At 34.9% G+C, this 15,593-nt stretch overlaps 1 protein-coding gene across 3 annotated transcripts in view; it reads right to left on the reverse strand.

The window, feature by feature from the left end:
- Positions 1-15,593, reverse strand: part of Drat (Death resistor Adh domain containing target) — a 90,926-nt gene that overhangs the window by 74,789 nt on the left and 544 nt on the right. The window contains exon 2 of one of the 3 annotated variants that reach the window (XM_067107913.1): positions 14,614-14,784. The exons of the other annotated variants lie outside the window; for them this stretch is intronic. The gene's annotated coding sequence lies outside the window, so the exon portion shown is untranslated. The remainder of the gene's footprint in view (positions 1-14,613; positions 14,785-15,593) is intronic. 3 annotated transcript variants of the gene reach the window in all.

Here is a 15,593-nt window from a genome sequence, read left to right on the forward strand (position 1 = left end):
TATATATATATATATATATATATATATGTATATCATATGACTGTGGTATTTTTTATACTCACAAACATCAAAGCCACATGTGTCGTTTATATCCAAGTCGCTCTACCTCGGAGATAACAGCAAAGGGCAATTATTGATGAGTGATTTGTCACCTCGGGGATTCCAACTACTGATAGTGAAGACCTCCGACTTTAGTGACGAGTATTATATTATATATATATATATATATATATATATATATATATATATATATATATATATATATATATATATATATATATATATATATATATATATATAAGATTATGACAACCACTTGTGATATTTCACAGATTCTTATAACTATTATTAGCTTTGGAGCGGGACAAATGTAGGTCTTGAGAGAGAGAGAGAGAGAGAGAGAGAGAGAGAGAGAGAGAGAGAGAGAGAGACAGAGAGAGAGAGCTTATTAAAAATCTTTTTACATATCGGAGAGGGGCGCCTTTGCCCAAGGGTTTAGATGTGTATCCTGCCAAGAAAACTGGGCCAGTGGTTTGGGGATAAAAAAAAAATGTATGTTTAAAAGAGATCGCACATTGTCTTGGCTCTCTCTCTCTCTCTCTCTCTCTCTCTCTCTCTCTCTCTCTCTCTCATTTGAACAACATTCAATCCATGACCTAATCGATCCCCTTTAAATTATTATGATTATAATTTTCAGCTATACTCGCTCCTTTGTATATAATTTTCTTCCTAAACGATTTTTTACAATCGAGTGAAATAGTGAAGGAAGAGAACATACAGTATATAACGGAATTGGAAATATGACAAAATAAGTTGCAAGATGTTTATCTCTTGATATTAAAAAAGAGAAAACTGTACTGATGATGTCCAAGCCTTACAGTGATGAAAGTCACTGTCCCTAACACATAAGTAATCAGATAAATTATAGCACTGCCTTTGATAATTAAATGAGGCAGAATGGTTTGACTAAACCAAGAACAGAATAAGAATAGGTATGAATCAGAACTACAAGGAAGGTTTGTCAGTCCTTCAGTTTATAGAGAGTATTTCTTCAATATATAAAATATGAACAATCTTCATAAGTCCCTTACACATTTCGCTTAGTAAATACGAACATCATAATCTGATTTTAGTAGTTAAGGAATAACAACGTTTGGAGCCTATTTCACTAAACTAACGGAGAAACAATCGTTTGGAGAGTCCTGTTACGATAGCTTCCTCGCGACGTTATGATAAGGGAAGTGCCACTTCTAGATAATATTACGAGTTTTATTGCGCTATTTTCCAACGATGTTAATGCACTGTCATTTCATGGTATACAGTAGGTGTGCTTGTGCTCTTAAGCCTAGAAAGTATTATCACCCACGCGTGTCGTTAAGCATGTTTGTGTGAGCCGAAAGAAATGAAGAAGGGTCGTGTTGCTAGGGGAAAATGCTGCTGTTTACCTCTGGAAAAGTTTTCCAGATTTTTTCATTTGAATTTTGAACGTAAAGTAGGTTCATTTATGTGCATAAGACCACGCTATGCTATATAATGTGGAATTCACAAGAGGCTTATAAATGAATGTTAACAACACGCTAACGACATAATTGCTAAAATATTAAGGACTACCTTCTTTAGCAACAGAATCACATCACCATAATCATAAACCGTTTACGTCTGAACCAGGAAAGGTATCGTTAGCGATGACGTCAGGCATTGAATCATAAAATAATGATTCTCTCTCTCTCTCTCTCTCTCTCACACACACACACACACACACACACACACACACACACACACACACACAAACATACACGCACCCTAGATTCAACATCCGTGTTATGTCGATGTAAATGTTTTGTTGATGCAATTAGGAACTTTTCTTGTTTTATACCAAGCCCAGTGTAATGCACTACTTACAAAGATTATATGTAAGTGTGTGTGTGCGTGTGTGAGCGTTTGAAAGACTGTAAGATACGACATTTATTGCTCCAACATTTGTTTCTATTAGAACCAATTCAAAAATCATGTTGCATAATTCAGATGACAAAGAAGCCAATGTTTTGATATTGCAAAGATTAGCTTTGCTTGATTTTATTTGTATAACCGTTTACGTTTTGCTTGTTCTCTTTTAGCTGTTTTATTTATTTTGCACCTTCTTAATTTCACCTGTTAGGAAAAAATGTCGCTTCAAGTGTCATGTGAATTATACAACTTAATTTTACGTATTTTAAACTTTCAAATACTGCAATTGGAAAATAGAATTTAGGGCAAAAGGCCAAGCACTGGGACCTATAGGTCATTCAGCGATGAAAGGGAAATTGAGAGTAAAAGGTTTTGAGGGTGTAACAGGAGGAAAACCTCGCAATTGCACTATGAAACATTAATTAAAACAGGGTGGAAAGTAAGATGGAAGAAAGAAAATATGAACGGATGCACAGCAAAAGGAACTTTCAATATATATATATATATATATATATATATATATATATATATATATATATATATATATATATATATATATATAATATATATATATATAATATAATATATAATATATATATATATCATATATAATATATATATATATCATATATAATATATATATATAATATATATAATATATATATATATATATATATATATATATATATATATATATATATATATATATATATATATATATATATATATATATATATATATATATATGTAAACTTTTTTCACTTGACTTGCTTGCATATTATGTATCTGTTTTCAGTGCTTTACAATTCAATAATAATAATAATAATAATAATAATAATAATAATAATAATAAATTATCAATTCAGACTCTGGGAATGAAAACTGGACGTGCGTAACATTAAGTTTTCCTTCTAGTTATTAATTTAGAAATTCTTTCACCATTACAAGGTATAAAACGGGTAAGAGAGCATGTAACAGAACTATGTTATTTTTCCTGAATACAAAGGATTCTACGCAGTAAATGGACTCCGCGATTCTATGCGCCATACATTCGAATAATTTTGACATTTAGGAAAGGAAGGTGAGCTGGATCAGGATAATAATAATGGAAATTCAAAGAGATTTTCCAGCATTTTTACCCAAGATAATGTTTCTTCTATCGCCACGTTGAAACTATATATATATATATATATATATATATATATATATATATATATATATATATATATATATATATATTATATATATATATATATATATTTTTAGCAAAATTTCCTGCTTCTAAGAATGACTAGCAGTGGCAAATGAGATACTTTGAAAGTCATCAACTTTTATTACGCTCTATCTTTTCACTTGTGACCTAAAACTATGAGTTCGACTTCTTCCAAGTGGGCTGTATTTAAAAAAAATGGGTTGAATTTCGAAAACCTCACAGGGTATCCAAATCTCACCTTCTGTTCATGAATATGATAACATCAACTGTCTTAAATATGTTATTCCTTGAAAAAGCTATTGAACGTGTGGATAAGTATGAGACAAAGGGGCCTTAATTTCCGACGAGGGAAACTGTTAAAAAAACTAACAAAATTTGTAACCTCATCTAACATTTGGAATTATTACATTTTGCAAAAAATTAACATTAAAATGTATACAGTATATATATATATATATATATATATATATATATATATATATATATATATATATTATATTATATATATATATATATATATATATATATATTATATTATATATATATATATATATATATATATATATATATATATATATATATATATATATATATATATATATATATATACATTATCCATAAGAGGGTATTAACCTCAGATATACTCAAAATTACATTTAATAGCAATATCAGTCAGTACATTACATACCCTTAAAAGTCACCTACGCTACTTGGTATAAAGCAATCTTCCAGTTGATCTCATGAATACGCATTCCACAAACACTGCGCAGTTGTACCAGGACAAACAATGTGTTCTGTCAACATCATTATATGACATTATCCCTATCATACCATGATTCACTCGAGTTATTTATCTCATAAAATTCTAGGCTACGGTCTACAGTAAACTGTGCAGGGTCTTTGTTTGTTCTATAATTCTTTCACGATCTACAAGCTTTACAACTTCATGAACATGAAATTTGCCACTGACGATAGCAAGTGCGAGTGGAATATATTTCTACTATCTGTTTTTTGCTTAAACACATCTTTCAACAATAAATGTCTTAGAACCAATACATAAGATTCCATGCCGTTACAATGGAAATGCGGGTTTTAATGTAATCACAACGCCATTAATACAAAAGTTACTTCAAAAGGCAGGGGTTAAAGCGTTTTGTTTTTAGTCGTCTGAACATTAACTGTAGAACTGACCCTGGGATGAAAGCACAAGGTTTATTTTTTAAAAAATTTTCAAAGTTCGTAAACCGAAATCGAGAAATGAATAATCCGAACACTCTAAAGACCCACTTGATAAAAAGATAACGTTATCTTCCCAGGGTGCCCTCTGATAAACTTTATCAAAACTCAAAGATCAGTTTAGTTGCTTACATCTGCAAGAAATGCTGCATTAAGAGTATTATAAATCAAGAGTTTCCTCGAATTTCCTATGACATTATTAGGGCTTTCGGATAATCTCATTTTTCTGGGGGAGAGTATCGTTCACTTAGGTTAGGTCGTAGTTCCTATTTTGCCAATTTTTCCTTTTTAAAGTTAGATCTGCAATAAAAATTGAACTGCATTCTCCTTTTGACTGGCCTCTACAGAAAGAGAATTTATTATTATTATTATTATTATTGTTATTATTATTATTATTATTATTATTATTATTATATAATGTCAGCAGACTTACGCACAAAGCTGTACGTAGCTTCTTACGAAAATCATACCGAAGGTGCGCCTAGGGATTTGGCAAAGCTAGGGATGAGGGAAACTTTCAGGGGGTTAATTACTCACTCTTGTACCAAAATTAACCTTCAAGACTTGAGAAGCCATAACCCTAAGGAACTTCACCACAGATTTCGGTAATTGAATTACTTATGCAAAGAAAGACTAACCGGAGGTTATGGCTACTCTTACCCTCAAAAATTTCAACTGGATCTCTCTCTCTCTCTCTCTCAATCTACATTTTTCGTGATAGTAACGCTATATAAAGAACATATCAAGATGAAATATGTGCTAATAAATAAGGGTCAGATGATGGCGGAGGTAAGCGGTGTCTTGAGTGATTTCTCTACTTAGTTATTAATATTTTAAAACCTGGCTAAATTCTTTTGAAACGAGCCGAATATAATTCAGCAGACTAGCAAGCTTCCACATAATGCAGAGTTTATAAAAAGAATAATAAAAAAAGCGAGAAAAATTTGACAATAAAATTAATATGTTTAAAAGAAAGAAAACTGGTTCTAACAATGAAGAGACAGAAATATAAACGGTATGACACAACCCTACTATTGAGACACTAGTTATATGATCACTAATCAGCGGATTGGAATTAGAAGTGTCACTTTTAATTTCAGATGCCACAAAATATATATATATATATATATACCTATCAACCTGACTAAACAAGTGAAATATGGAGAGGCTTAAATCCCTTACTTTCCATTTATAAATTCATTTGGAGATTTTCATGCAGGTTTTGCAAACTTCTCTTCAGTGGCTAGTTGTGCTATCAGCAACATTATTCAGAAGCTACATGCTTAAGACTCAATTTTGTAGATCGCGTGGGAGTTGTAAGTGTTAAAACTAAGTAAAAACCAGCAGTTGCAATAAAATAAAAAAAAAAAGTGGAGGTTTTTCAATAACAGGTCCACTGAAACGCCAGGGTAAAGTCTACCTTTTATTTGGGATTTTCACTAGACTGAAAGACCTTTGGGATGTTTCGGATTCCACTGCGTAACGTGATCGCTGGACCTCAAGTTACCCTTAGAGAAACGGATACCCTGCATGTGAATTTCTGAATAACAAGAGCGTCCAATTCATTTTTATTTTGTTCCAGAATTATTGGATTTCTCATAAGAAATATATTCTATCCCATCCCACCTTTAAGTAAGGTTTCGTTGTTTTCAATATTCTAAGTTCTCGTGCAATACGCAGCTGTGGCATATTGCTAAAATTTAACGATAAGCTGTCTACGTACTGTGTTACTCTCGTATTGAGAAAACGTTCACACTTATATCTATAGACCTTGGTTCACAAAGCTAAACAGCAGTCATCGTACATCACATAGCCTACAGCACAAGAAAGAACTGTACAGTATAAGATGCTCATTAATCTACCTTTATTCTTAGAAAAAAAAAAATATGGCTAATAACACAAATTTTTGGTTAACCTGTAAAGTACAAGCATTTACATTTAACAAGTAATATCAGCACTGAAGTTTATCGTGATACAAGTGCTGATAATTGGAAGCCAGAATAATGAAGCACTAAATAAAAGATGAACACAGCGTAGGCTATCTTATCAGCTCACGGAACCTAATAATTGTTTACAACTCAGCACGCAGCTGTTTACAACGTATAACCAAACCTTGACAGTTGCCATGTTAGTTATTTTTACAAATTATATCGAAAGGCCCCACCTGTCGGACACAAGAGTATACTGTATACTTTGTGAATATACTTTCTTCACGCTAACTGCAATAATTCGCTGTCATCACTCCAGTAACTTCACCCCTAGCAACCTTATGCCCCATTTCTTAACACTGGGATCCTTTCGCAAAAAGTCATGTTGACTAGGGCGTGTGGAGGGATACACATGAACATCCTCTCACAAGCCCCGCCCTGTAACTCCAAGTAGGTCACGTAGTCACCCTCCAGTTTAATAGAAGGAAAGTTCACCTGGTCCACGCACATGATCACAAGGCGCATGCGTCGTTCTTTGTTTACATCTGAGAGGAGCGGGACAGACTTTCCCTAGAGATATTTCCTTCCGTTTAGTTTTCGATTTTACATGAATGCAACAGTCACAGCATTATAGTCAATTAGAGGGTCTTAAGACTTGGAAACATTAGATGTTTCTGGTATTTAGGAGAGCGTTTTATTCATAGTAATATCTTAAAATAAATGTCAGTCGAAAAACGAAGTGAATTCCCCAAAATAAAAGAGATAATTTAAGTAAACATAAGTGGTAATTGCAAAAGCAATTTCAGATATGGCTGTAAATTTGCATTCCCAAAACCTTTCGCCTAATTAACTACACTGTTGCAATTCTTCAACTAATAGATGGATGAGTAGTAGACCGATGCCTGTGCGAGCGATGGCGTGGAGGGCAGGGTAGGGGAAGGCTCTTAGCGATCAATACGGAGCTCCAACCACGACGTGACCACGTGATAGAACTACTCCCTCCCCCTCCAGTGACTGAGTCTCTCTCTTTGGCGTCTGAGGCCGACCCCTACAATCCCCAACGGCGAAGTCTATATACTACGTTCAAGTATCTACCGCTACGCAGGTACGCAAGCAAATTACGCATCCCGGTATCGCGCGATACTGAATAGCCGATGATTATCAGTAACAAGCTAACAAAACGCGTTCTAACTCTCTCATAACAATAATTAGGAAATATTTATGGATCTTGCCTTTTTTTTTTTAAATAAAAACTTATAAGCATACCAGCTGGGTTACGTCAGGAAACAAAAATTGAAAGCAATCAATTTCAAAGTTAGGGGAAGACCAGCATCTTATATCTTTCATATAATTTTTCTTTCCTCCTGTGCACGTGGGAGTGAGTTAGGGTGGTCCTCTTCTGTAACATTGTGGTACTTTAGTACTTCAATTCCCCCATCATGGACCTACTGTAGTTTCAGTTTCGAAATACTATCTTCGAAACTGTTGAAATGTGGAATTCTAACGACGCTCAAAAATTATAAAAACGCAAAGAATTTTTTTCTGGTGTAATTTTTCCAAGTAGCAGAAATATCAATTGCTGTTTCACAAGTAAGCATTCTCTCCATGGCTATCATTTTTTATTGCATGAATATATTTTAACGTCTGTTACTAGAGATAAATAAATCTTATTAGAATTATCATTAATTCAATTAGTTGACTTCGTCGAAAAGCTTGGCAGAGCTATACTAAACGCAACTTCAGAATAAACTGAAATCTGTTTAACAGGCCAGTTCACGTTAATTCTGTTAGCAAGCGCTTTCCTCATATTACATTCCGGGAATTTGTACAAATATAATGGCCATTTACCCGGAAACCAGAAGTAGAATTAATGCTCCTTGGAACTCGTGAATTTTGGAAAAGAGAATAATTTGAATGTTTTGTCTACACGAATCTCAATATGGAGCCAGCTAATATGGTGGCTTTGTTCATCGCATCAAAGGAAACATTACTTTGAAAACATTCAACGGTTATCCTCAGTGGAGCTAGGCGGGATGATGGCGGGGAGTATTCCCGCACATACGAGCTGCCGTTGGCGTAGCCTCGTAAGACTCAGTAAAGCAGATGAGACGTTACGTAAACATCCAGTTTCATGCATCGCCTGTTAAATCATTCTGTTATATACTAGCTTTCATTTCAGTATCTATGATGTCTTCTGCTTAATCTTCTAACTTAAACTTATGAGGTTGAGGTTTTTCTTAAGATGACAGTTATGACATAACAGCAATTACCGTCTAATAGATGTCTATTGTCTACTATACTTTTTTAATCTTAATTAAAATGATGGTTCGTTAATTGTAACTTTAGGTACAAAGATTTGCACTGGTTGAAGAATGCCAGAGATTACTATCTGTAATACTCATATCCTATATCAAACGTTATGGCTTGAAGCTGTTGAATTTTCTAAAAGGCAGTGATTGCAACACTGTTCTTCCACTATGTCACCCGTTCTTAAAGGATCTGGAGAAGGATTTTTCATAATAGGTAATAACAGTAAAAGGCATAAATGGGGACTCTGGATTTTACATAATAATAATAATAATAGGGCAGAGGTCTGTTGGCCTTATGCGAATAATAATAATAATAATAATGCCATGGGTAGCATCCAATCCCTATTCGGGCATTCAGCTTCAAAAAGTTTCAAACTCAGGTACGATACAGGTTAGATTAGTTGACATTTGTTTTGTATAGTCTTTGGTAGGAAAAGGATTTGAATCCAAAATGGTAATTCACTAGGTTCGTGAGATCAAGAGCATAGCTCAGCTAGTGGACAGTAAAGAACAGAGCCGGCACAACGCGAAAATAAGAACTGATGGGAACAAAGCTGACTTGTTAGATTTTTAATTTATTGGGCATTAATTATTCCTTTGCTTTGACATTTACTTTATAAAAAATGTAAATAGTTACCGAGTAGATATTGCATCTATAAAAAACCACTCCGAGCGCTGCAAGACAATTTATTAAGAGTCAACAAGGATTACCTGAAAAACTACTTCGTAAACAGCTGAATTTTTTCAAGTCTTTGGTACACGATTTCAAACGTTTCCTTACGCAATTCTTGGGATACGAATTGACCATTTGTTAGGGCAATACTTTTTTCGTGATGTCAAACTCGTGCAATAAATTTTTTTGCATTAAACAGAAGTCATTCTCATCACTTGTAGTTTGGATGATCAGTTCAAGATCATTAACAATGTTACTGAATTACCTAAAACAAGCTGACCAACCAAATACCCCATTTATTTCCAAGTATAATATAAAATCTCTGTATACACAAGTGGGCATTAGTCCGGAAGAGTGTGTGTGTGTTCTATTGAAAGCAGTTACTGTTGTGAATATACGCCACTGCACTTAAAAATTCGACTTGCTTTTAGCTTCAGGAAGCTATAGGTGGCTGGCGAAAGCTCAATTTTTAAACATTTTTAGTCATTTTCTATTTTTGTGGAATTTCTTTATATATCTGAGTGACACTGCTTAAATCTTATATATATATATATATATATATATATATATATATATATATATATATATATATATATATATATATATACACATATATATATGTGTATAATATATATGTGTGCGCGTGTGTGAAAAGAGAGAGAGGATGCAACTTTCCCCATGGGAGCCACTTGTAAAGATAGAATCGCTTGCTGTTGACGCTTGAGGGTTCAATTGTCCCAGAGGTCATCCTCAGACGCGCCATTATTAATGTTCGAACCGATCACTTCATAACGAGCGATCTTGGTAAATTCTAAGAACCACATTAAAATACTATACACACACACATTATATATATATATATATATATATATATATATATATATATATATATATATATATATATACATATATATACACACGTGTGTGTGTGTGTATACCCCTTACAGACGATTCCCCTTCCAGAGGACAGCCGAAGGTAGAAATTACGCCATTTTAGGCAATTTAGACAAGTGGTGAAGCTGCAAGTTTCACAATCCTCCCCTCGTCTAATATCAGCAAATTTGTTCCTGGGGACAGCTCGAAAGCTCAGAACTAACGCAGCTCGAGTTTATTATGACAAGCCTAAGCGGGCTACTTCTTTCCTTCCAAAAATGCCTTCCATGAAAAAATATGTCCACAGTATCAGTGAATTTTACTTCATTTATCTTCCTCTGAACTTTTCACCAAGGCCTGAATTTCTTTTTAGAAAAGCGCATCTTGATAAATGATTTTCTTTCCATCTACTTAGTCTCATCATCCTTCATCTTTTTCTGTTGTTTTAACTTACGTCTTGTTTTAAATTATGAACGTTCTTAATGCAATCACAGTGCTTTATTACCTTAGTTTCTCACTCTTATGCAGTCACTGTTCAACTTGAAACCACACTAGGTGCAAAAGAGACATGTTTCATTCACCTTCACGCTTCTCATGATCCAAGTTGGCTACAGATTTCATTACCTCTGATGTTATAAAATGTCTTCATCGTACGCCACAACAATAAGAAAAGGAAGTCTTTCAAAGATTTATGCTAGTCCATGTCTTTAGAAGAGGTTGCACGTTTGAATCAAGCGTTGTCTGATCTCGCAGATAAGAATATTTTCGAATAAGACAGAATAATATTCTATTATTCTGGTCCATGATCTTGTTTCGTTTACACTCAGAATGCGAGAGAAGTGACTTGTAGATGTGTGCAGGAATAAATAAGGTTGATTTAGACATTCCTCCTATGATCTCTCATTAACTCGTGAGCGATGCGAGAGAAAGGGGCGTCTTGTTTTTATCCCTGTGAGAGAAACTGGTCCCTGAAAAACATACTTTTGTTTCTCAGTAAATGTTTTTCTGGTCTCCGTTGTTTTCGTTTTTCCGAAAGTTGGTTAGGCAGAAATTTTTAAAAGGTATTCACAATCTGAAGAAGATAATTTAACTAACTTCACCTGCACTCATTTACACTCTTTTTCATTCCCCTGTAAGATGAAAGCTTACCAACAAGCTAGTTGTAAACCTTCAATAGATTTGATGTTTGTATATCCAGGAGAATTTCTTACTTACTATGAATTTGACTCTCAATGATTTAAAAGATTCACAAAATTCCTATTTCAAAATCACTTTGGCACTGTTACAAATATATGAAGGTAGTTGTCTAGGCCACCAATAAACAGTACAAAACACTAAATGAATGCGTTTATGTCTATATAAGCATTAGTAACTTAATATATATTAGTTTACCCTTTAATGCCAACTCGTGTAAGTATTCTGACATTCTCGTTTTCTTACATCGTTTTCTTCTGTTTATTTTAACCCTGCATTTTGTGGGTTACGTATTTATTATTCCTTCTATTATCATCACTTTTATTCTTCTCCAGACCGTGGTGACCTTGGATAGCTGCTACAATTTTTTAAGACAGTAAATAAATCTGAATCACAAGAGAACCTTAACTTGGGAAAGAAAGTTCGTAAGAGCTGTCTACGTTAATCCCCAGTCCCTCCCCAACAAACCAACATGCCAAAGAACTCCCCCTCCCCGCAAAGAAAACCTGTTGTTCAATATGGTCTAATAACTTGATGAATAAATGACTTTCAAATTTTAGGTTCATTATTCGGATATAGGAAAAAAATCTTCGTTTAAGACCAAGGTTCATTTTCCCTTCAAGTTTTTTATTGCCTCTCTCCAGATATGATGATGATAATGATAAAAATATAAGCTGTATTTTCATAGTCTAGCATATATGAATGTGGACTTTGGAGCTATTAGATTTGCTTTAACAATTTTATAATGTTCTCCCGTTATTCAAATAATTCAATCTTAAGCATTATCATCATTATCACTGTAATACATTATGATGATTATTAAATCGTTTCCTTCTGTTATACCGAATCAGAAATTACAGCTCTCTAGCAAGTACGTCGTAGACCTAAATGGTTAAAGCCTCTTTAAGAAGGCAGCTTTCTACCCTGACCAGTAACCGGTTTAAGAGATGGAGAAGACCTTAGTCACGTAGGCCTCCTCCGATGGGCAATGACAAAGGAACATCCTTCACCTTTTTACGCAACATCACGTGAAACACCATCATGCAGACTCACTCACAAACACACGCATACAGATGACTGTTTCATTAGCACGTAAGTTATGAAATCAAACAAAAATATGATATTTTTGAGTGCATGATGCGGCTGAAACGTTGCATAATATTTCACAGGAACTCATTCGATTCACCAATTGATATAGATCGCTGATTCTTAAAAGTATTTTACAACCGTTTTATTCGTTTGTTTGTTAGCTTTTACTGTATCCGCGTACAACCTGTACATGACTTACGGTATGATAAACAAAATGTTCCCACAATGTGCTTTATCATCCATAATCTAGCCGTTTGAGAGCTGCTTAAATATTATTCTGCAAACATCAGTCACTGTCCAGTACTGTCATAGCATGACAATTCACCTTGATTAAGAAATTGGGCTATTCGGATTAATACTACCAAAATTCCAATAACAGCATGGTGCTCGAAGTTGTGTTGCCTAAGCTTTCGAAGGTGTTTCAGGACACGAGGAGTTTCACCCAACTAACTGAATTTCAGGTTGCGTGATCATGTTTAATTCATGGGCAAAGTAATGAGTACTTGTCCTTTCCGCTTCACAGGCTGGAAGATATCGTTTACATCCGATGCAGACTAAACAGATTATTTGAAACATGATTCAACTAAAGAACTGAGAATGGTAAAATGGAAGACTATAATTCATCTCATAAATTATTTCCGAATAGATAGACTTGTGACATTTCCTCAAGAGGAGCTAAAACAGGACGTTTTTACTCATTCCAACTGTCGGCAAGGAGGTACCTGGTACCTGGAACCTATATATCTGACCACCATAATCCAACATAGGCTTCTTCCTGTCTTTGTGCGGCTTAGGCCTAATACAGAGGTCACTCTCCTCGGCTGAAATGATGTGCGGGAATAACTGAAATAGTTCTTCTAATTTACTGAATGAAATACGGCGTGAATCTTGGTCTTTCTGACACTTCCAAATTTTAAGTTTTTTTTTATTATTATTTGGTCATAATACAGTTTTAGCAGCTTCTTTATGCCATAAGGTAAATCGTAAAGACTTACAACACCTATGTTTGCACGACAGCATATATTTACAGTATGAATATCTGTTAATGCCGGTATACCGGAGTGTATATTAACTTTTCCTCAATATCTACAGACTGCAAAAATTATAAATAGTCCTTTTGAACAATCAGGAAAAAACGATACATCACTCATCGTTTATCTGGAGTGGGTAGATTAATCTTTATGACCGAACAGCTCTGTCTGGTTACAAGGAAAAGGGGAAAAATATTTGTCAGGCTTCCTTTCTTTTATGTTAGATAGATCAGTGAGTACATTCGAGGCTTCTTTTCTCAGTAAAGTCCCAATAATCCTATCAAAGCCCAGTCTTTTCTCCCTAACCACCCACACAAACACATATGCCCGTGCCTACGCACAAACAACTCAAATCTGCCTGTTTCTCACGTACTAGGAACTTGAAAGCCTGTATCAACAACACCCTCCCCCCTTCCCTTCTCTCTCTCTCTCTCTCTCTCTCTTTAACAGACAAGCAGACACACACACTTGACGCAAATCGTTCAATGTCCGCCATTACGAAATCAAGTGGCAACAGAATTTGTATCCTGGTACTCGGACTGGGAAGAACGCGAATGGTCTGCTACTCTTAAAGATGAAGACTCCCGTGTGCGCAATTGTTCGAGCTCATTACCAACGAAACCATCTCATTTGAGTGTTGCTTTTCCCGTTCAAAGGGAGCCACCACTTTTGTGAGCGAGTTTGTGAACTGACTTCCCTTAACGTGCTGCTTGAAACATTAGTCGATGGACACGACCTAATCTTTGTTGTAGACCTCGGAAGCCAAATGAAGCTGATTTCTATTTCATGCTTGCCGCTATGACACAGTTCTAAAAAAATCCATTATTTAGCATGGAGAGCATTTTTTTAAAATATATTTCTTTTGATGGTTGGGGTGTGTGGGTAGAGGGTAGACATTATTATACAGCAGCGTAGACGTACAAAACCTACGGACTGCACTCATATCTTTTAATTAACCTTAACGTGGATCTCTAATAACAAGGAAAAGGACCTTGGCACTATGTATGGTCTGCATGTATGGTCTGCGCGCGCGCGCGCGCACGAGAGAGAGAGAGAGAGAGAGAGAGAGAGCAGATAACAGTAACTCGAGTATATGCTCTATAATTTCCCTTGTCCCTACCTCTGTATGGTGAACGGACCTCGGACTCGATTCGGATCCAACAGATCAAGATTAACAAGTCTTACTGGATCCGGGATGTTAAGTAAGGAATCGGGAGCAGCAGACAGACGCCGACGATCAACAGGGTCACCGCCAGGGGTCCCGATCTTGGAAAGCTCGATACTACGAGTGCTGATAAACGATAGGGAGAAGTATCAATGGCTGAATAAGGATGAAGAAAAAACAAACAACTTATTTCATACTTTTCAAACGTCATACCATTTCTCCCCTCCTCTTTTTAGAAATCTATCGCTAGTTTTCAATTTGACTAACAAATACAGAGGTCGTTCTCTTTAAAATACTGATGCTTGAACAATAAGAAAATCAGTCTGACATAGAAATTAGAAATTAAAACACTACCATCGGAAAACAATGAAAGCGCTCACAGAAATGACTGGCGTTGTCTCATATAGTAGAATTATGCTAACGAGAGAGAGAGAGAGAGAGAGAGAGAGAGAGAGAGATCTGGATATTCTTTGCGGCCATAAATTTTATTGTGTTCAAATAATGGGAGTTTTATTCAGTGATTTGTTATAAACGGGCGTCACAACAATTAAGGTAATCGAGGCCGAAACAACGCGTGTGAAGGGTGTTTATTCACTAGAATAAACAAAAATGTTCTGAAAATCTCAATTTGGTTTACTAGTAACCTGTTTTCACCAACTTCTAAAAAAAAATCTTTTATTAACAGTCTAAAGTTCTGTGAACAAATGAGGCGGGACAAAATTTAAACATTTTTCGAAGATAATTTAAAAGCTTTCTAATCTCTTATGGTTACTGTTATTTGTTGGTAACTATGAATAACCTCTAACTATGAATAACAAAATCAGAAGTAAGAAAAAACTAAATTCGCCGTTTCTCTTATGGTAACGAATACGTAGACCTAGTTTGTAATTGCAGATGTTTTCAGTGCTGCTCAGTGCAGTTTAGACCTGTCATTT

Source organism: Macrobrachium rosenbergii, chromosome 8, assembly GCF_040412425.1.
Source record: "Macrobrachium rosenbergii isolate ZJJX-2024 chromosome 8, ASM4041242v1, whole genome shotgun sequence".
Classification (NCBI taxonomy): Eukaryota; Metazoa; Arthropoda; class Malacostraca; order Decapoda; family Palaemonidae; genus Macrobrachium; species Macrobrachium rosenbergii.